We start from the raw sequence: 10,888 nt of genomic DNA, 5'->3' as shown, positions 1-10,888 counted from the left end.
GTTTTGCCGCGTAAAATTATTAAACCGTTGGAAGATTTTTTAAATACTTTTTTTGAGCCAAGAAGTCTGATTTATTCTGAAATTTGAAAAGTGCAGCAACTATGTGCGTAAATTGAATACTTCGTTATCTTTTACGAAAATATTTAAAAATCCACCATTAAAAAATGTTTCGCGAACCCCCTTCATTAACCTCACGAACCCCGGGGTTTCACAAACCACCGGTTAGGAAACAATGTTCTAGAACACCCCTATCAACTACTATCTATATTCATTTGGCTTTATTTTTTACTTGCTTAGCGTCTTCGAAGTCGCTTATTTGACATTCAATATCCAGATATTTTTCATAAGGATTATTACTGTTTATTTTTCCCCCATCAAAAAAAGTGTTGCGTTTTTTTCTGTTCTCATCAGTATTGAGAATAATTTTGAAGCTCCCTAATATTTTTAGGTGAGTTTTTTTTAATTAAGTTGTCCGATAATTGTACTCCGTCTGAGCTACCGATATATTTGTTGTTATTTTTTTCGTCGTACATGGTCTATTAGTAATACTATATGTATATATACAGTGCTGTAGTTGGAAATATTTAACAACTTAATTTTTTAGTAAGTTGATTTTTGGAATGGAAAACATATCTTACTATTCGGCAGCTGAGAAATGCCTTACAAAATGAATTATTATTGCTTTGTACATCTAAACCCGAGTAAAGATTGTTTGAGTACATGATTATTTCGTGCAGAGAGATCACCTCCAACGTTTTCAAATGAATGAAGTCGCTCAAATGAACGAGTTGAATGAACGGATCAAAATAATAAACGATCCTCTGATGAACGGATCATTAAAAAGAACGACATTGTCCACCTCTCTCTAGTATAAAGTAAAGAAAGGAAAAAACAAATTATACATGAAATGGTTAAACAATACATTACGTGAATAAGAAAACATGACAAAACAAATTTAGAATATACCTTACCATTTCTTTTCTCTTGATCAACACACACAAAAAAAAAAAAAAAAAAAAAAGAATGGTTTAGTCACATCGATTCTTACTAATCTTACAGTATAAGTTAAACTATGTTTTAAATTTAGTTCTTTACTTAAATTCGGTGCTCTGGCACTGGCTATATTGTATCCCTTTCCCCGCCTTAAACAGAAGCAAAAAGGTTCTCCACACATCTACAATATGAAAACATTTGTAAACACGCCTCCCAATTCCAAATGCTCGGAAGGAATCTAAAATAATAAAAAACAAACCAAGTCTAGTAATAGAAGAAGGGCTTTAAGTATTCTGGCTCCATCGGACGTCATTAATTTTCAAAATAATGAAAAAATAAGGTGATTTTTTTTTTTTTGTGCTGATGATTGATGAACTTTTTTAAAACCTTTCTAGAGCAAATTACATTCAAAATATATTGATATTTCAATATTTATATTTTTCAGAAAACTTTTAAGTACATTTTGGGTGTCACTCTCTAAAGGAGTGACATAAGTGTCCCCCTCCCTCCGTAGTGATGCTATTGCGTTTTATAGATTAAATATAATTTAAAATATTTTGAGATTTCAATATTTTCATTTTTCAGAAACTCTTAAATGCATTTTGGGTGTCACCCCCCCCTCAGGAGAAGGATGTCAATTAGGGCAATTGCCTCCCCCCGCCTATAGTGATGCTACTCTGTTTAGTAGATTAAATATAATTCAAAATGTTGATGAACAATTTGAGAACTGAAATATCTACATTTTCATAAACTCTTAAATCCAATTTCGTATCACGCCTTCCCCCCCTGTGGTGATGGAACTGTGTTTGATAAAGTAAATATAAAGTAGAACCTCTCAATAAGGGACACCAAGGGGACCAGACATTTTGTCCCTTAAATAGAGGTGTCCCTTATTCGGAGGTGGATGAATTGGTGCATGCCGTTTACTTAGTCGTAAATATGTTTCATATCCACTATAATATTAAAATCTGTTCGCGTCCGTCTGTCTGTCTGTCTGAAGATCGATCTTCTCGAGAACTGCCGCGAATCGAGAGCCAAACGAGATACCGATCGATTCGAAAATTTCCAAAGAAAACAATAGGACCAATCTCGTAATTGTGCGACTTTAATTAGCGGAGATATTAATTAAAACGTTAATTAACATAACGTTATTCAGGAATTTTTATTTCTTTCCTGTTGCCATTTTGCATATGGGTGAGCAAGTAAAATTCTAATAATTGTTTTCAAAGAGATTTTTTGGTTGCTGTCCAAATCTTAAAACGTTTCCATCTAGAATTTCATTTTGAATTAGTTTAAAAATTGGTTGCTTTATTCGGACATAGCCTTTATTTTATCGTCTGTCCTTTTTTTATTTTTTACATTCAACGTTCTTAACTCTTTTCAGCATATGAAAGTTGTTTCTTTAGCTATGTTTATTGATTGTAGTGTAAGTTTATCATTCACCGGCCTCATATTTTGGTACATTTAGAATGTGCGATTAATTATGTTTATTTTGTTGGATTTTTCCCGTCATATGGGTGAGTTTTCGAATTGTAATAAGTATCTTTTTCGTTCCTGTTTCTATTTTTGAAATACAGTTTGTATCGTTAAAAGAACATGTTAAATTAAGATTGTTTGGATTTCTTTAAGTGAAACAGAGTTGAACAAAAAGGATTGTTTTTAAGGATTTTAACTAAAGCTAAATTGGAATCTGATGACTTGGTATTAAATTAATGCTTATTGGTATTTATTAATACTTGGTGCTTTAGTTTCACATAATCAAATACACAATATGTGTCATTTTATGTAAAAAGCTGATTGTAATTGTACATAAATATTTCAGATATAGTCTATCAGATGTAATTCATTTTAACGTAAGCACAGATTATAGTTGATAATGCATATATTTTCATCTTTTGTGCTAGTTGAAAATACTCATAACTTGTATCATTGATAACTATGATTAACGTTAAAGAGATTTTTGCCAAAAATATGCTCTAGGTGTTTTGCAACCCTTGCATTACGCGTATTTATTTGCTCCTTAGCGCTTTAGAAACTGATGTCAGAGTAATACAAAAACATCAATTGGACATCTCTTTCATTGTTTAAGTAGCCCGTGCAACGCCGGGCACGCAGCTAGTATGCTAAATAAAATTCACAATTATTCAAATTTCTAAGTTTATATTATTTTATTAGTTAAAATGTAATAAAAAATTTTGTAATGACAAAGTTTTGTAGCATACAGAAATAATTTTAAAGTAATTGATTACATATATTTGCTTTAAGTCATGTAATTTAAAATGTAATACTATGTGAATTACTATGAATGTTCAAATTTTACGTTTTATATACGAAGCTAATTAGTTGCTGTGCACTCTACGTCGGCTTTGAACCTTTCTGAATAAGTTGTTGAGAGAGCAAATCATGCATGTTAATTTCAGCAATTTTTTTTACAAAAAATTACTGGTTTCCTTCACATAAGTGTAGGTCAAACTTACCTCAAATAATTTTTAGAAAAATAGTGAAACTTGAATTCCAGTAAATTCACAATTTCTTATGCGGTTATACATTATTTTTTGCATGTTTTGGGCTTTGTGACTGTCCCTTAAACAGAGATAATGAGACAGATGACCTTAAACTGAGAATAAATAACCCTTAATTAGAGTTAAATACATGGAAGTCCCTATTCAAAGGGACTGGAACCAGAAAAAATGTTCCTTAAATAGAGGTTTCCTTTATTCGGAGGTTTCCCTTAATGGAGGTTGTACTGTAATTTAAAATATTGAGGGACAGTTTTTGAATAGGAGTATTTATATTTTTCAGAAACATGCAATTCCATTTTGGATGTCACCCCCCAAAACGGGTGACACCCGGAGCGGACCGCATCCTCTGTCCCCTGTAGCGACGCCACTCATATATATATATATATATATATATATATATATATATATATATATATATATATATATATATATATATATATATATATATATATATTAGGGCTCGACCGATGGCATTTTTTTGACGATGTGCCGATGCCGATGTTGGCCGATGCCATTGGCCGATAGCAAAAAAAAAAAAAAAAAAAATCTAACAGAAATAAATTGATAAGACTGTCAGGGATTTAAAGGATCATTGATTCATTTCACTTTACTTCCTTTCTAGGAATAAGGAAAAAAATCAGATTTCGACCTAAATTTCTATTTTACAATCGCCCAATTTACACTTCACAAGTTTTTTCGGCACACCTGTACATGCATATGTACCAAAGAACATATAGATGACCGAAATATTCATTTTGAATGCCTCCTTAGTTATTGCCGCAAATTCTCTTGCGATGTCTTCATGCGCGTGAACTAGCGTCACTCAAAAACGTTATGAAATAGCTAGTTGAAAATTCATACGTACGTAGTATGATCTAAAAGTTCGAGGACAAATTGTATAAAACCTTACCCTGAATAGTTCACATTACCGAAGTACATCTATCTACAAAATAGTCACCTTGAACGACTCTGCACTTCTGCCAACGTTCGTATAGCTTTTAGAAGGACTCCTGGAAGACATTTATCGCAACCTCCTATAAGGTCTCTTGCGCTGCTACTTTAACTTCATCGTGAGGAAGAAGGCGACTTTCATGTTTTGGATGCACGGTTCGATTGGTCAATACTCTAATATGACAAACAAATAACTACAAACAAGTTCTAATTGAATTTTTCAATTTAACAATAATTTTCTGAAATTAAAAAATCAATAATAGAAAATCCTTGAAACTTTTCTATAACATATTATTAAAAATATGATGAAAACGAAAATAATTTATTCATTGATTTTATATAAATACATAAAAAAAGTTACTTACAGCAAAAAAAAAATCGATCGCTATTAATGATGCAAAAAAGATGGCGCATTACGAAATATAGGTGAAACAAGTATAAGAAATACGCAAAGTGACATTTCTTGACCAAAATAAATAATCGTTAAATATTTAAGAAATGCTTTAAACGACGAGGGTGGGTTAGGGGGGTCACCCTCTGATTTTGGAGTAACTCACAACATTAAATTTCGGCCCCAACTTTGGCCTCATTTTTTTTAGTACAGAACGGCTACCACCAACGCCTTGCAAGAGTTTCTGAATCTACTTCAGCACTCCCGAAGAAAAAATTCAAAAGTCCCTTTGATTTCCGAATTATGTCACCATTCAAAACGTCTTTAATCAATTTCTTGCATTAATTCTCTAAATTCTTCCTAAACAATAGATAAAGCTTGAAAAAAAAAAAAAAAAAACTCTAATTTTTTGAATGGTGTTAGTTTTAAACAACTCAGAAGTACAACTAGAGTTTAGTTTCAGAAATTGAGGGAGTGGGAGGAGGGGCACGCAAGTGTTCTCGGAATTACAAAAAATAGTTGTAAAAAATAGAGTTCGAAATAATCATAAACATTGAGCAGAAAAACTCTTGTAAAACTTGCACCCGAGTTTGTTTTGACGTGCAGTGGCAGATTTAAAATATAGCAAATCTTGGAATTGCACGAGAGGACCTATAACCATAGGGGCATCGTAGGAGTTACAAAAATGGTTATGATAAATGTTTTGCAACATCTATGATAGAGAAATAGGGCTCCAAAATGTATTTCGACGGGCCCCAAACTTGTAGCTCCGCAGAAGCGATACAGAAAAGACTGCATTACTGTGATTCATATTACAATTATCGAAAAATTACCATCGGTTCAACGGGAATCTAACAAAATGAAACAAAGCGGGTTTCGCCATCTCATATTTGTTTCCATGGTCTTCAATTCGGCAATATATCAGCAAATGATCGTCAGTCTGAGACGCTATATTAGTTTTGCATTGAAATAAGTAATTAATAGCCACAATAAATGAGTAAATAGGCTTTTTAGAACACCCGATCGAAAACAAAAAGGGAAGTGCACAACTGGAACGTACGCACATCTCACATGCGAAAATTTAGCCTTCTACAGCTAACCATTTTTGAGTTATGACTTATGAGAGATACATACGTACATCCAGCCGCAAGAAACAACGCAATAATTAACTTGTTTGGTACCTGAATGCAGTATTAAAAACTCTTGCAACGGTGACTAAAATAGAAATTCATACTGAAGTTTTTGTAAACAATTTTATATGAAAACAATAACTCAATTTACTTTGTATTAGAAAATAAAACAACAAGGGTCCTATTTTTTTTCAAAAACATCGGTCAATTCCATCGGCTTTTCGAAGTTTTTTTTATGGCCGATGGACCGATGTTTTCTACAAGTTAGCATCGGCCGCCGATGCCGATGGCTAAATTGTTGAACCATCGGCGCCGATGCATCGGTCGAGTCCTAATATATATATATATGCGATAGTTTCCCATAATGTTACTCCAGCTGTATGTGCGATGTTCCGCTAAAAAGCAAAGGTTTTATTGTTTTATTAAAACATTCCCACTGTCGTATTCACTTGGAATCAGGGCCAGATTTAGGCATGGGGCACGGGTTCAGAGCAAAAACATTTGGGGACACCAAATCTGTAGATAAAGTTTTAATTGGGCTCATTTCATATCGTCCTATAGCAAGGTGTAAATATTAAATCTAAAAAATAAAAATCCCTTTAAAATTAAATCTCTTTCGAAATTTACAAAACCACTCAAAGTGTGGTCTGTATCTACACTATTAGAAGTTATGTAATTGATAATTTTGTTATTTTCGACTTACTGCAATGGGAAAAGTGACGATATCTTATATTATAATGTTTAATTATCGTATACTATATAGGACTCGACCGATGCATCGGCGCCGATGGTTCAACCATTTAGCCATCGGCATCGGCGGCCGATGCTAACTTGCAGGAAACATCGGCCCATCGGCCTTAAAAAACATCGAAAAGCCGATGGAATTGGCCGATGTTTTTGAAAAAAAAGGACCTTTGTTGTTTTACTTTTTGATACAAAGTAAAGGGAGTTATTGTTTTCATATAAAATTGCTTACTTAAATTTCAGTATGAATTTCTATCTTAATCATCCCTGAAAGAGTTTTTAATACTGCATTCAGGTACCAAACAAGTTAATTATTGCGCTGTTTCTTGCGGCTGGATGTACGTATTTATCTCTCATAAGTCATAATCCAAAAATGGTAAGCTATAGAAGGCTAAGTTTTCGCATGTGGAGTGTGCGTACGTTCCAGTTGTGCACTTCCCTTTTTGTTTTCGACCGGGTGTTCAAAAAAGCCTACTTACTCATTTTTTGTGACTATTAATTACTTATTTCAATACAAAACTAATATAGCGTCTCAGACTGACGATCATTTGGTGATACACTCTATAACAAAAAAATCGACGCACTAAGATGGAGTGATCCGGTGGAGACGAAAATTGATGAAAAGGAAGACATTGCACAGAATAGTAAATGATTAAATTCTTAGAACAATTGAATAATTTATGTCAGAAATGCAGTAACAAGTTCAATAAGGTATTGACCCGTCTCTAGCCTAGATACAAGCTGAAGCACGACGTGGGAAACACCGATAAAGCTCCCGGAGGTTGCTCTGCGGTATTTCCGGCCAAATTCGCTCCAATTGTCGGACGAGGTTATCAACATTCCTTGCCAGATGCAATCGCCATCCCATCATATCCCAGATATGCTCGATGGGAGAGAGATCTGACGATCTGGCAGGCTACGGAAGAGTTTGACAAGCTTGCAGACAGTTCATAGCAACACATGCCGTATGTTATTTGACATTGTCCTGCTGAAAACCAGCCGAGGGAACTGCAAAAGGAACGACAACAAAACAGGTCTTAGGATGTCGTCGACGTATCACTGTGCAGTAAGTGTACCTCTAATTACAACCAACGGGATCCAGTTATCAAAGGAAATGGCACCCCAGACCATAATGCCTTGTTGAGGGCCAGTGTGGCGTACAAAAGTGAAACCAGGATCCCTCCTCTGCCCTGGGTGTCTCCAAACACGTCTTCGATGATCGTCATGACTCATTTGGAAGCGGGATTCGTCGCTAAAGGCTATACATCCCCAGTCGACTCCATCCCAACCTGATCGAGCCATGCACCACTGTAATCTGGCTCGGCAATGTTTAGGCGTCAGTGGCAGGTGGCGTAACGGTCGGCACGAGCGTAGATTTCGTTGTCGCAACAGTCTGTAAATTTTCATGATGGACACTGGTGTTTAGGCTGAACGTCTAATAGTTCATAGAGATGAAGAAAGCGCTGTGACAGCTGATCGGACAATCACTTTGTCATCACGATGTGTTGTGAGCCTAGGTCGACCGCTAACATCCTGACGCTGAACTCTGCCATTTTCCACCCATCTTTGCCAGCATCTTCGAATCGCCGCATCGCTTCGATTCAAATGACGAGCGATTCTCCGATTTGACCAACCGGCCTCTTTCAATCCAATGATGCGCCTCTTTTAAACTTTGACAGTTGCTCGTAATGAGCAAGAACCATGCGGCGAGGCATTTATTAGTTGTTGAAAGGTAATCTGAACCGCAATCAAACTGAAAGTTTTAACAACTGTTGAAGAACTGCTCTTTATATATATCTGCTGGATGCGCAGTTTCGATGCTCTGAAGATCAAACTATTTATTCATTGAATACCAAATTTTAATCATTTGCACATCTGGTCAAAACAATCATGCATACAAAATTTCAAAGCAATGCAATCGGATGATTGCATCTTGATGCGTCGATTTTTTTTGTTATAGAATGTACATTGCCGAATTGGAGTTCATGGAAACAAATATGAGATAGCGAAACCGGTTTTTGTGTCATTTTGTTAGATCCCGTTGAACCGACGGTAATTTTTAAAACTCTTGCGTGCCCCCTTCCCTTCCCTCTATTTCTGAAATTAAACTCTAGTTGCACTTCTGAGTTGTTTAAAACTAACACAATTCATAAAATTAGAGATTTTTTTTTTCAAATTTAATCTATTGTTTAGGAAGAATTTAGAGCATTAATGTAAGGAATTGATTACTGACGTTTTGAATGGTGACATAATTCGGAAACCAAAGGGACTTTTGAATTTTTTCTTCAGAAGTGCTGAAGTCGACTCATAAACTCTTCCGAGGCGTTGGTGGTAGCGGTTCTGTACTAAACAAATGAGGCCGAAGTTGGGAACGAAGTTTAATGTTGTGAGTTATCAGAAAATCAGCGGGAGCACCCTCCCCCCTCCCCCGCCCCTCTCTCGTCGTTTCAAGCATTTCTTAAATATTTAGCGATTATTTATTTTGCTGAAGAAAGGGTAAGGTTTCAGGGTAAGGTTTTATACTGCTTGTCCTTGAACTTATAGATCATACCACGTACGTATGAGTTTTCAACTTACTATTTCATAACGTTTCTGAGTGACGCAAGTTTTCGCATATGAAGACATTACAAGAGATCTTGCGATAATTAACTGAGAAGGTGTTCAAAGTGGATATTTTGGTCATCTATATGTTCTTTGGTTCATATGCGTGTACAAATGTGCCGAAAAAACTTGTGAAGTTTAAATTGGGTGATCGTAAAATAGAAATTAGGTCGAAATTTGATTTTTTTTTTATTACAAGTCCTTATTCGTAGAAAGGAAGTAAAGTGAAATGAATAAATGATCCTTTAAATCCCTGTTTTAATTTTTTTTTTTGCCATCGGCCAACAGCATCGGCCATCGGCCATCGGCAATCGGCCATTTGGAGGAAAACAATCGGCCATCGGCCATCGGCCATCTTTGAACAATCGGCCAACAATCGGCATCGGCCCATCGGCCAAAAAATGCCATCGGTCGAGCCTAATACTATAGCACTTCTACTTTTTATAATGTATGTACAGGGTGGTTATAATTAAAGTTACCCTGTTTAGACCCCTCTAGTGACCGTTCTACAAATCGGACTTCGATGAAACTTGGAATATATATTATATAGACCATGGGAGTAGGATTATGCAATAAAAAAAATTAGTTCAAAAATCTACCGCCAGGGTGGAAAAGGGCGCATGAATCAAATAAGACGGAGACTGTGTCACACAATCGATTTTATTTACAGAATTTGTTCAATGTGCATTACATCTGCGTCAATCACGTGTTCAAAACGTGTTATAGCGTGAGCTACAGTTGCACTAAGGGTTTCCCAATCAATAGCATGAACCTGGCGCCTTATGCTGTCCTTTAATTCAGGCACCGTCCGTATGCTTTCACCCTAGACCCGATCTTTCAGGAAGCTCCGCAACCAGAAGTCACACGGATTTAGGTCCAGCGATCGTGGGGGCCAAGCTGTAGGAAAATGCTTAGAAATTGTCCTGTCATCACCGAAATGCATACGAAGCAGTGCCTTTACTGGACGAGCAATGTGAGGTGGTGCACCATCTTGCATAAAGACAGTTGAGTCCAAACACGCTCGTTGTAGCAAATCAGGAATGACTTGCTGCTGAAGAAGTGCTCAATATCAGGGACCTGTGACGGATTACCTTTTAGGACCTTAGGGTGGGGTCTCATTGAAGAAATAGGGACCGAGGATGAAATCACCAGTGAAACCACACCATATGGTAATGTAATCGGGATGCAGTGACTGTTCATACACAACATTGTTGTTGCCGGATGTTTTACGTGTGTAGAGCGCCCCCTATCGTCGATTTTTGAACTATTTTTTTTATTGCATAATCCTGCTCCCCATGGTCTATATAATCTATATTCCAAGTTTCATTGAAATCCGATTCGTAGAACGGTCACTAGAGGGGCTAAACAGGGTAACTTTAATTATAACCACCCTGTATATTGTAATATAAGGTACCGCCCTATTTAGCAAGGCTGTGTTAATATATCAAAATATTTTACTGCTCCAACATAAATTAAAAAAAAAAAAAACAGAAGGGGGACGGGGGGGGGGGCACCAAAAAAATTTCGTGTCCTTTGTCTTCAAAAATCATAGTCGG

The sequence above is a fragment of the Uloborus diversus genome, chromosome 3, assembly GCF_026930045.1.
Source record: "Uloborus diversus isolate 005 chromosome 3, Udiv.v.3.1, whole genome shotgun sequence".
In the NCBI taxonomy this organism is placed as follows: domain Eukaryota; kingdom Metazoa; phylum Arthropoda; class Arachnida; order Araneae; family Uloboridae; genus Uloborus; species Uloborus diversus.
This window is presented reverse-complemented; position numbering follows the sequence as displayed.